Source organism: Polypterus senegalus, chromosome 1 (assembly GCF_016835505.1).
Source record: "Polypterus senegalus isolate Bchr_013 chromosome 1, ASM1683550v1, whole genome shotgun sequence".
In the NCBI taxonomy this organism is placed as follows: Eukaryota; Metazoa; Chordata; class Cladistia; order Polypteriformes; family Polypteridae; genus Polypterus; species Polypterus senegalus.
In genome coordinates, this window is record NC_053154.1 from 327,977,293 (window position 1) to 327,990,472 (window position 13,180).

Consider the following 13,180-nt stretch of genomic DNA (forward strand, 5'->3'; position numbering starts at 1 on the left):
CCCAGAGGGGACCGGGCACTCTAATGGTCTGGAATCCCTACAGATTTTATTTTTTTCTCCAGCCATCTGGAGTTTTTTTTTTTGTTTTTTCTGTCCACCCTGGCCATTGGAACTTACTATTATTCTATGTTAATTAATGTTGACTTATTTTATTTTCTTACTGTCTTTTATTTTTCTATTCTTCATTATGTAAAGCACTTTGAGCTACTTTTTGTATGAAAATGTGCTATATAAATAAATGTTATTGTTGTTGTTGTGTGTGCGTGTGTGTGTCAGAGAGAGAGAGATATTGAGAGAGGAATGAGCGAAATGTTTTTAGAAATTATTAAGCCAACTTGTATACAATAAAATTGTTTATTTTTGTCATTGAGTGTATCATTTCACTGTTAAAAGAAAGACCAGACTGCCAGTTGCAGTCTTACTATTTTGACTTTCAGATATTGGTCAAGTTTTAGTCTCAATAATAATAATAATAATACATTTTATTTAATAGGCACCTTTCTTAGCACTCAAGGTCACCTTACAATAAAATTAAACAACATTGGTAAAATAAAAACAAGAGAGTGATAAATCAAAAAGCAATAATTAGCAAACAAACATAGATAACTGGGAGTAACAGTGCAAAATTCACAATTGATATGCCAGTTTGAAAAGATAAGTTTTGAGGGTAGTTTTAAAATGTGTTATTGAATCGAGCAGACGAATATGAGAGGGAAGAGAATTCCAGAGTTGAGGATTTTGTATTGTATTTAGTATGTAACAGGGAGTCAGTGAAGTTGAGAGAGAATAGGTGTAATATATTCAGTGAATTTAGAAAAGGTTATTATCCTGGCAGCAGAATTTTGAAGAAGTTGTAAGTGATGGATATGTTTTTGTGGGATGCCAGAAAGAATAGCATTACAGTAATCTATATGTGATGTGACTCGGACATTAACCAATACTTCAGTACTGTGTTGTGTAAGAACAGGACGAAGTCTACAAATGTTTCAGAGATGGAAGAAGGCAGCCCGAGAAATGTTACTTATATGGGAGGAACTATTTAATAATAATTATTATTATTATTTAATTATTGACATTATTAGTGTATAAATGGATATAAATAATTGCATTTAAACAATTCGCCAAAATCTGTTGTATGTAAACGATACTGTTTTAAACGTTATTGTTTTTTCAACAGATTGGTCTCATCCATTGCGAGAGATGGATGTCTGAGCGGAGCTCCTTTAGCAGCGGTGTTATTTTTTATATTATTTCCTTATTATCCTGAGATATCCTGTATTTATCCAACCCGAGGGTTCCACTACAATATATGTAAGCATATATAAACATGGGCGGCAAGAAAGGGGTTCAGAAACAAATGGAAAAGAAAACTAAAGCTACATCCAAGCTCAGATCGACAAGTCCAAGTTCAAGATCAAGGTATGGCCTTTCAGAGACTGACCTGGAACACATGGGCGAAACGCCGCTGCATGTGGGCTTGTTTTGTTTTGGACGTGCTCTGTCTCTAGTTATATCAGAGGACCGAGACTTTGTGAAGTGGGGTCTAGCCTCACGTGGGGAGGCAAAATGGGGGGGTGGGGGGATAACGGGTGGAGAGAAAGAGAGCAGGCTATATTTAATCTATCCTTTTAATCCTTATAATTATAAATACCAATGTAACAATAGGCTGCATGGCAATAACTCGTGGGGAAATAGGAAATTAAGATTAAAGCTGTTTTACTTCCAGTTAAGACTATAACATGACATCAAAAATTCAGAGTCAATGTCTCCATGATGGGACAGTTAACTTTGTGAGTTGGAATGCTAAAGGCCTGAATCACGAATTAAAGAAAAAGAAAGCACTCTCTCACCTAACAGGCTTAAACGCTAAAATTATATTATTACAGGAGACAAACTTACCAAGCAAGGATCAGTTCCGGCTGCAAAAGGACTGGACTGGCCAAATGTTCCATTCTAGCTTTACAAAGAAAACTACAGGTGTGGGAATTCTCATACATAGAACAGTCTCATTTGTAGCATCAGATGTAGTATCTGATCCTGAAGGGAGATATGTGATGGTCATGGGCAACTTATTTAACTGTAAAATGATTTTGATAAATGTTTATCCACCTAATATCGATGATAAGGAATTCATACAAAATATATTTGCATCCATTCCCAATGTGAACACTCATAAAATTATAATGGCTGGGGACTTTAATTGTGTTTTAAATCCACTCTTAGATAGGACTCCTGTCACAGGGGGGGATGACATCTAACACTGCAAAGACAATTACACAGTTTGTAACTGACCACAACTTATCAGACCCCTGGAGGTTTCTAAACCCAAACTCAAGAACATATTCTTTCTACTCACCAGTACATCATTGCTACTCAAGAATTGATTATTTCTTTATAGATAATAATTTCTTGCCTACGATTAAATCTTGCAAATACGATGCTATTGTTATTTCCGACCATGCACCTCTGATCTTGGAGCTAAAGTCACTATGCCCCACACACTCACCTCAGAGATGGCATCTTAACCCACTTCTATTAGCAGACGAGAACTGTACAGAATTTATTTCCAAACAAATCAGTTTCTTCCTAGAGATAAATACATCCTCAGAGGTTTCTGCAGGAATACTCTGGGGAACTTTAAAGGCCTTCTTAAGAGGACAGATTATTTCATATCTCTCCCACAGGAATAAACTAGAAACCAAGAAAGTATCAGAGCTAAAAAGCAAAATTACTAAAATAGATGAAGAACATGCCAGGCTTCCAAGTGAGGCTCTACATAGGAAAAGGCAGGCTCTGCATTCAGAACTCAACCTCTTGACAACTAAACTGAACAACTAATTTATAAGTCCAGACATCATTACTATGAACACAGAGAGAAAGCTAATAAGCTTTTAGCTCAACAAATCCACAAGCAAGATGTTCGCAATGCAATCCCAGTAATCACCAACACGAATGGAGACGAAATCATTGACCATAAAAATATAATGCACACGTTTAAAAACTACTATAAATCCTTATATTCTACTGAGTTTAAAGAAGACAACACACAATCTAATGTATTTCTGGATACATTACAGATACCACAAATAAATACTTTTAGTGCGGAGGAACTGGATAAACCTCTGGCGCTATCAGAATTACTAGATGCTATAAAGTCACTTCAAGGCAGGAAAGCAGCTGTCCCTGATAGCTACCCTGCAGAATTTTATAAGAAATTCTCCGCTCAGCTAGCTCCCCTCCTATTAGCAACATTTACAGAAGCTAGAGACAATCAAATTCTTCCTGAAACTTTTCGCCAAGCATTAATCACCGTCTTTCCTAAACAAAATAAGGACTTATTACAATGTGCATCATACAGACCAATTTCACTTCTGAATAATGATGTTAAGGTAATCTCAAAAATCATAGCTAGAAGGATGGAGAAAGTGCTGCCTTTGGTACTATCACAAGATCAAACTGGATTTATCAAAGGTCGACACTTATCTTCCAATCTTTGACGCATGTTTAATCTATACTAATAAAAGGCAAAGCCCTCACTCACTCACTCACTCACTCACTAATATATATGTATATATATATCCCGATCTACATACTCGAATAATGGATACTTTATTCGCCATCAATGATTGTTTTGGTAAAGCCATACTCAGTGTATTCATTAGATGAACGGTAAAAAAGTAAGAGCGAGGAGAGGATGACTTATTGAGGCATGCAGGCTGTAGTGCGCGTCAACTCTATCTGAATTGCGCGATTACATTTGAAAAAATATATCTTTTCAAGTTCTATTTAGTCCATATGTGTCAAACTCAAGGGCCGCGTGCCACATCCGGCCCGGCGTGTAATTATATCCGCCCGAGATCATTTTATATACTGTATTATTGTTATTAATGGCCCGGGTATATGAAGCACTGGTAACACAATAAACTACAGATCCCATAATGCAGCGCTTTAGCTGCCTTGCCGAACACTTACCGCGTTAATCAAGTCTAGCTTATGATGCTGCAAGTTATTGCGAAGCTAGCCCACACGATGCTGAAGAGAAAAGTTGATTCTGAAAATAGAGCCTTTAAAAACCGATGGGAGGCTGAGTATATGTTTACTGAACCCGTGTGTCTCATTTGTGGAGCTAATGTGGCTGTAATTACAGAATTTAATCTAAGACGGCACTATGAGACAAAACATCAGGGTAACCTGAATGCAATGCAGAAGATACAGAAAGCAGAAGAATTAAATAAGAATCTGACACTTCAGCGGACGTTTTACCGTGCACAATCACAAAGTGATTTCAAGTGAAGCTGCTTTTATGGGAGACACAAATGCACCAGTGCAACTTGCCCCACTTTCCCTGTTGCCAAGTAATGTTAAACCAAGTCGTCACTACAGTGTTCCCAAATACGCACTTTGCTGATAAAGTTTGCACGGCGCTTTGGTGACTTTGAAGAACAAAAAAAGTCCGTCTACATGCGGCTCGAACCTTGTGCATGTTTGGTAGCACATATCTGTGTGAGAAGCTCTTCTCAGTGATAAAAACTAACAAAACAGCACACAGGAGTCGCCTCACTGATGAGCACCTGCAATCCATCCTGAGAATCTCCACAACACAGAACCTCACACCAAACAGAAACGAACTTGTGGCCAAAAAAAGATGCCAGGCGTCCAGCTCTAAAATGACATATGAGCAAAGACAACTGAATGATTTGATTTGTTATTGCTGAAAGGAACACATTTTATTTATATTTCCAGGTTTTGTTATGCAGCATGTTCATATTTGAATTTGTATAATTTTGACAGGATATATTTTTATGGAGAGCAAAATCTTTTGGGATATTTAAAATCTAAGTTTATTTTTATATAAAATTACATAAGAGTAAAAAAATTTGAATGTTTGTTCTTTTAACGTTTACTTTATTTCTAACTTGTATAATTTAGACAGGATATGTTTTTATGGAGAGCAAAATATTATAAGTTGTTTAAGGTTTGAGTTGATTTATTCACGAATAATATACCTGTCTGTTTTTACCATTCCTGCCAAAGATATTTCTGTCGGCTAAATAAAAATTCCTTCTATTTAAAATTTAAATAGAACTTGAACAAATACGATAGTTCATAATATCCACGCAGACTTGCACGTAAGAGCGGAGTCATCCGTTTTAACAAACAGCGTATTGCACTGATACTGAAATAGCTGTGTGTGTATATATGTAGATATGTATGTATATGTATATATATGTTTATATATGTGTGTGTGTGTGTATGTATATATATGTATTTGTGTGTATATATGTGTGTGTGTATATATGTGTATATGTATAGATATGTATATATATATATATGTTTATGTGTGTGTGTGTAAATATATATATATATTTATATATATATATATATATGACAGCAACACTCATCACTCACAAGAGTGACAAAACAATTACATTGACAATCATGTTACGTTATTTTCAAAATGTTTCCTTTTCTTTTTCATTGCTTCTTTAACACACTACTTCTCCGCTGCGAAGCGCGGGTATTTTGCAAGTCTATACTAATAAAAGGCAACGCCCTCACTCACTCACTCGCTCACTCACTCACTCACTTACTCACTCACTCACTCACTCACTCACTCACTCACTCACTCACTAATTCTCCAACTTCCCGTGTAGGTAGAAGTCTGAAATTTGGCAGGCTTATTCCTTACAGCTTACTTACAAAAGTTAAGCAGGTTTCATTTCAAAATTCTACACGTAACGGTCATAACAGTCGATAACGGTCGACAACGTCCACCATGTTGAACTTTCTTATTTATGGCCCCATCTTCACGAAATTTATTTTGATGGTATGACACCACTGTCGGCCGCCATATTGAACTTTCCAACGTCACTAATTTTCCAACTTCCCGTGTAGGTAGAAGGCTGACCCCATTTTCATGAAATTTGGTAGGTGGCTTCCCTGCGCTAACCAAAACCAATGTACATACTTATTTCGGTGGTATGACGCCACTGTCGGCCGCCATATTGAACTTTCCAACATCACTAATTCTCCAATTTCCCGTGTAGGTAGAAGGCTGAAATTTGGCAGGCTCATTCCTTACAGATTACTTACAAAAGTTAAGCAGGTTTCATTTCGAAATTCTACGCGTAACGGTCATAACGGTCAACAGAGTCCGCCATGTTGAACTTTCTTATTCATGGCCCCATCTTCACAAAATGTGTTAGTCGGCTTCCCTGCACTAACCGAAACCAATGTACGTACTTATTTCGGTGGTATGACGCCACTGTCAGCTGCCATATTGAACTTTCCAACGTCACTAATTCTCCAACTTCCCGTGTAGGTAGAAGGCTGAAATTTGGCAGGCTGATTCCTTACAGCTTACTTTCAGAGGTTAAGCAGGTTTCATTTCGAAATTCTACGCGTAACGGTCATAAGAAATTTGGTACGCAGGTTCCCAACGCTAACTGAATCCTACTTACGTACATATATACGTCCATAGCTTGCAGCTCGGTCATCGTGTCAGGCGGCATTGGGTCCCCCATCCCAATGCCTCCCACGCCGTTGGCTGCCTGACTATATAAGGCCGTCCGTCGCTCCAGTCTCTACATTCACTTCCTTGCTTCACGATGGGATTCACGTCTCCCTGCTGATAACTACAGCCCTTTTATTTAATCCACAGCTTCTCCGCTGTTTTATTGTTCATTTATTACGATTATAGTTATTGTTTAGGTATTTTAGACTTACTTTACATTGTTCAGGTACCCATTTCCTTTATCATTCCAACTGTACCCCCATTAACATGTCTATTGAGGTGATCACCATCGATCAAAGAACTGTCACTTACCAAGTGGTTTCCATGCCCAGAGATGGCACCTGCCTTTTCCATTCTCTTTGTTACATATTGCACGGCCATATCAGACTCACTCTTGATATTCGGAGGAACATTGTGTCTTATGTATTGAATGACTGGGACAGGTTCAAGGTGTGGACTGATGACGGTACAGGAGATAATTATACTACACAGGAGCACTAGAAGAGTGAAATGCTTAAGCCCTTCACCTATGCATCTGTATGTGAGTTGATGGCTGCCGCTTATTTGTTCGCTTGTCGCTTTCAAGTGTACCGAAATGGCCAAATATTTTACACCTTTCGACAACCGCCAATGCCTCTTAAATATCTTAGATTCACAGGTGACGATTTCAGTAGTGGACACTTTGATGTTTATGAATGTTTAAACTCTCAAAAGCTGGATGTGAAGTTATCGATGAAACCGGTTGTATACTTACATCGCTTGACAGATGCTGAATGTCACTTCAACGCAAGTCCTACAAATACTGTCATAATTGAAACAAACCATGAAACTCAAATCGATTATGACAACAGCAATCCAAGCTGTGAGATTTGAAACAAGATCACTGTTCACATGGCCAACTGTACGTTGCATGCTCAAGAGTAAGCTCAGCGCACAGCTTGGTCATATTACAACCGGAGGGCCGAACTCACAATGTGGTATACAAAGAGATCCTTAACAAATACTTATTGGTATATTTTCCCTCAGTTTAAAAAGGTTTAATTTTCTTCTTAATAAAAATTTTAAGGCAGTACTTCGCCGCTGCGAAGTGTGGGTATTTTGCTAGTGTAATATACTCACCAACAAAGTCAAACACCCTAGAAATATTATTATCATTGGATGCAGAAAAAGTATTTGACATGATTGAATGGAAATACCTTTTCACTACATTAGAGAAATTTGGGTTTGGCCCGAACATTTGTTCATGGATTACACTACTGTATACTGCACCAGTCCAGAAGCTTCAGTTTGTTTAACAACATTTGTTCAGACTTCTTTAAACTAGAACCTGGTACCAGACAAGGATGCCTCTTGTCACCACTGCTATTTGCAATTGCCATTGAACCACTGGCAATACACTGTCGAAATGCTGATCAGATAAATGGGATTATCAGAGAAGGACTGGAACATAAAATTTCTCAATAAATGCAGATGATATGGTACTGTATATATCAGACCCACAAAATTCTGCGCCTGCAGTCTTAACAGCACTTACAGAATTTCAAAAGATCTCTTAATCTGAATAAAAGCGTACTCTTTCCAGTGAATTCTCAAGCATATAATATTAGATTAGACACCCTACCTTTTATAATTGCAGATCAGTTTAAATACCTCGGGGTAAACATCACAAGTAAACATAAAGCTCTTTATCAACAAAATTTTGCCGTCTGTATGGAAAAAAATTAAGCAAGACTTGCATAGATGGTCAACCCTTCATCTCACTCTAGCTGGAAGAATTAACGTTGTTAAGATGAATATTCCTCCTAAGCTTCTTTAATATACATCAATAAATCATTTTTTAAGCAATTAGTTTCAACAATAACCTCATTTATTTGGAACTTAAAACATCCACGTATCCAAAGAGTGGCCCTACAAAGACAAAAGGCAGACTTTCAGTTTTATTACTGGGCAGCAAACATACAAGGTATAAAAACCTGGACACAAATAGATGAACATACACAGGCTTGGTCCGCAATAGAAGTAAAATCCTGCAGTACTTCTTTATATTCCCTGTTTTGTGCCCCAATAAATGCAAGTTATCAGCAATATACTAATAACCCAATTGTGCTTCACTCACTCAGAATATGGAACCAATGTCGAAAGCATTTTAAGATGGAGAATCTTTTATCTGTGGCACCTCTGCAAGAGAACCACCTTTTTCAACCCTCTCAAGCATATGAAGTTTTTTATATCTGGAAAAGATTTGGGATTAAATTTCTTATAGATATTTATATAGACAACATCTTTGCATCCTATGAACAATTACATTCCAAATTTTACTTTCCAGCTACACATTTCTTTCACTTTCTTCAAATTAGGAACTTTGTTAAACAGAACCTTCCCGATTTTCCTCATCTTGCACCCTCCTCCATGCTGGAAAAAATATTGCTTAATTTCAAGGTCTCAGACACCATCTCTGCAATATATAAAATTATTTTACAGTCCCTCCCTTTCAAAGATCCAAGAGGACACTGGGAAAAGATCTCTTAATCAATATATCAGAAAAGGAGTGGAAAATAGCAATGCAGAGAATTCACTCGAGCTCCATATGCGCAAAGCATACAATCATTCAACTCAAAATTATATATCGAGCACATCTGTCTCGCCTGAAACTGTCCAAAATGTTTCCAGGGCAAGATCCAACCTGCGAACATTGCAATCAAGTCCCAGCCTCACTGGGTCACATGTTCTGCGCCTGCACCAAATTAACATCATTCTAGACCAAAATTTTTAAGTGCCTTTCAGACAGCCTTGGACTCACAATCCCTCCTAACCCATTAACAGCTGTGTTTGGTGTTCTTCCAGATGGGTTTAAAGTGGAGAAGGACAAACAAACTGCGATTGCATTCACTACACTATTGGCACACAGACTTATTTTGCTAAACTGGAAGAATCCTAACTCTCCTCTTTTAAGTCAGTGGGAAACTGATGTTTTATACTATTTAAAACTGGAAAAAATTAAACATTCAGTTAGAGAATCTGTACAGAATTCTTTCAAAACCTGGCAGGATCTAATCAGTAATATTTTAGAATAAGCTCTTAAAGCACAGAGGAAGCAATTATCTCCTCATTTCTTTTTCTTCTCCATTCATCTCTATTGGTCTATCAATTTAGATATGTTCACAAGCCTTAAGTTTTACCCCGTTGGCCATGCTCTCTCTCTCTCAGGGGTGGGGGTCGACTTGTTTTTCAATCTCAATCCTATTTTGTTGTAAAAATTGATCGATTTGTATGGAATGATTACAATAAAATTATTAAAAAAAAAGAAAACCCAGTTTCCACGTCTACCTGTATTAGTTTAAATGGCACTTTTGCTACTTGCAATATGGCGGACATGCTGACATATCGTGTCAACTGGGTAACACAGTGAATGTGGCGTCTACCTATATATGTCTATGCATTAGACCAGAGGTGTCAGTGGCTGCAGGTTTTCATTCTGACCCTTATCCTAATCAACGACCAGTTTTCACTGCTAATTAACTTCTTTTCCCTTCATTTTAATATCCCTGATTTTAAGAATTCAGTCCCCTGAATTGATTCCTTTCTTCATTAAATGGCAGCTGAAATGAAATGAAATGTGAAACGAGCCAACAGATGACCAGCTAAAACAATTTCACTCCAATCACTTTCTTAATGAGAAGCCTATTCTTGTTGTTAATTAAACCCATTATTTAATTCAATGGCTTGTTGCTATTCTCATTTTGTCACAGCAGACATTTCCAAAATGGTTGATTTTCTGTTTTTTCTAAGAACATCGTCAAGATGTTTTGGTGACCAGAGAGATCAACCTTACCAAGACCGTCACCTTTCTTTATTTTTAGATAATGTGCGATGGGCGCAGGTGAGGTGGTCATGTGGCAGCTTGTTTTGTGTCTCATTATTGTTTGGCTGCTAGTTAAAGAAAAAGAAACAACTAAGAGGTCTGAGTGAAGTTAATTAAAACTGAAGCAAAAGAAAGTAATGATCAAAAACTGGTCAATAATGAAGAAGATAGTCAAAATGAAAACCTGCAGCCACTACGGCCCACCAGAACTGGAGTTCGACACCCGTGCATTAGACTATGATTAACATTAGGGACCTATTACATTATGGTTAAGATTAGGGTTGTAGGAGGTTTATCTGAGTCAAATAGCATTTTATGACTGACGTTGTGGGCATTACCTGACCTGTGTCATATATACAGTGTACTGCAAGCTACAGGTAGACCCTTCTCAGACACGCTGCATCCACCCCTACAAGTGGTTCTCCAACATGCAGGGAAGACTTGGGGGTTGGTGGCAAGATTAGCACTCCAGCCACCGTAAAAACTGCCAGCAGCTCCTAGACGGCAGACAGGACTCCTTTCTGCTCTCCATGGAAGTAGCTGCTGCGCTCTCGTTATGATGGGGATGGGGAAAGCCCTCAAGATCTTTACCCCCGGAAGAGTCGAAACCATCAGAGAGCCAACGTGGTGCTGAGGTGCCGCCCGCTGCGGCAGCACTCGGGTCCCAATTTGAGGTGGTCCATCCGGGTAGGCGTATGGAAAGTCCTGTCTCTCCTGCATGATGATCATCTTCTCTCATCATCTTCTCTCTGTGGTCAGAGGAGCTTTGTAAACTCAACATTTCAGTGGCAACACTTTCTGAGGTGAGGAGAACTGGGACTGGCCAGATCATGTATGTGGGTACACCTTTTATTGGTCTGGTCACTCTGATGGCTGTCATACTCAGGGAGTAGATGTTGCTCCTCCCGATGGTGCTGTATCACTCCTTTCAATGAGCTTATTATAAGGCTCTGATTAAGTCACTCTCTGGCTGCCTTGTCTGTCTTCTCAGTGTACGCTCCGACCGCGGTGAGTGATGTCTCGGTTAATTTGCAACTGTGCTTGGTGGTTGATGGGCGCACATGAGGTGACATTCCTCTGGTTATGGGTGAATTATATACTGTTGGCTGTGTTTTGTAACATTTTTCTTTGTATTTAAAAATATTAAAATAAGCTTTATTTATAAATAAAAAAAGATTTCATTATGATAAGTCATTTTTCCCCTTGTACTTGTTTATTTTTGTAAACCGGGTATTCTTAAGGATAAGTGAGATATTATAACAAGCTTATAACCTTTTAGTATTGTGGTAACCGGCCCGGACACAGACAGATGGACACGTCAATGTCACCCAACACACGTTTAATAGACATACTACTATTTACAGAATAAGTGCAACACGCCCCAAAGTCCTGGCTGCAACACAATGCCTTTACTCTTCAGGCCGCCTCCTTGCCTCTCCTCCCGAGCTCCGTCCTGCTCCACTCCCGACTCAAACCTTGAATGAAGGGAGGCGGCCCCTTTTATGGTCCCCCGGATGTGCTCCAGGTGTGTCCCGGCAATCTTTCACCGACACGTCCCAGTGTGGCAGAAGTTCCGGCTGCACCCCCAGGTGTGGAGGAAGTGCTGAGGTCCAGGGCTCCAAAGGCATAGGGGCGCCCCCTGGTGGTGACCACAGGCCCCTAGAGGGTGGAGCTTCAAAGCTCTGTACCCGTGGCCCCCAAAGGTACCAGGGTGGTCGCCCCCAAATGGTCTGGGGAAGGTGCAAGCCCTCCTCCGGTCCTCCTGGGCGTCCTGGCTGGGTCACCACCCCAGCCATCTCTGACAGTAAATATACCAAGAGTATGAGAATGTAAATGACAAACATAGAGAGACAAAACAAAAATGTATCTATCAGTCAGGTAAATAATTAGTAAAAATAGGTTTAAGGGCGGCGGCACGGTGGCGCAGTGGTAGCGCTGCTGCCTCGCAGTTAGGAGACCCGGGTTCGCTTCCCGGGTCCTCCCTGCGTGGAGTTTGCATGTTCTCCCGTGTCTCGTGGGTTTCCTCCGGCGCTCGGTTTCCTCCCACAATCCAAAGACATGCAGGTTAGGTGGATTGGCGGTTCTAAATTGGCCCTGGTGTGGGTGTGTTTGTGTGTGTCCTGTGGTGGGTTGGCACCCTGCCCAGGATTGGTTCCTGCCTTGTGCTCTGTGTTGGCTGGGATTGGCTCCAGCAGACCCCCGTGACCCTGTACTCGGATTCAGCGGGTTAGTAGATGGATGGTTTAAGGGCTCAAGTAAGAATTTCATGCTGTGCAAAAGTATTTGCCCCCCTCCTGATTTCCTCCACTTTTTGCTTCTTCACACTTGTTTCTGATCTCCGAACAAATTCACTATAATAAAAAGACACCTTGAGTAAACACAATGCACAGCATTAAATGATCATTTAATTGATGGTACAGTAAAAGGTTCTTCAACACCTTTATCACCAATGGCCCCCTTAGTCACTCATTAACCAATGAACCAAATTCAAATGATAAGGGGTAAGTTAGACTGGACACACCCAAGCTCGATTGCTGTCAGCCCCACTGAATCTAAATACCTCTTCAAAAGAACCTTTCCAGGAATGTGGATTGGGGCCCGACTGCAGCGGGTGACGCAGTTCATCACCACACTGGAACAGTGGGAGGTTTTTTACGATGGCTGGAGTGCTAACCCTGCCAACAACCCCTAAGTTTTCCCTGTAAATTGGAGGACCTGTTTGCTGTATACAGATTAATGCCATACTCAGGACAAAGCAATTGCAGCAATGTGAAGTTTGCCAAAAGGTCTCAACAAGCAGGATG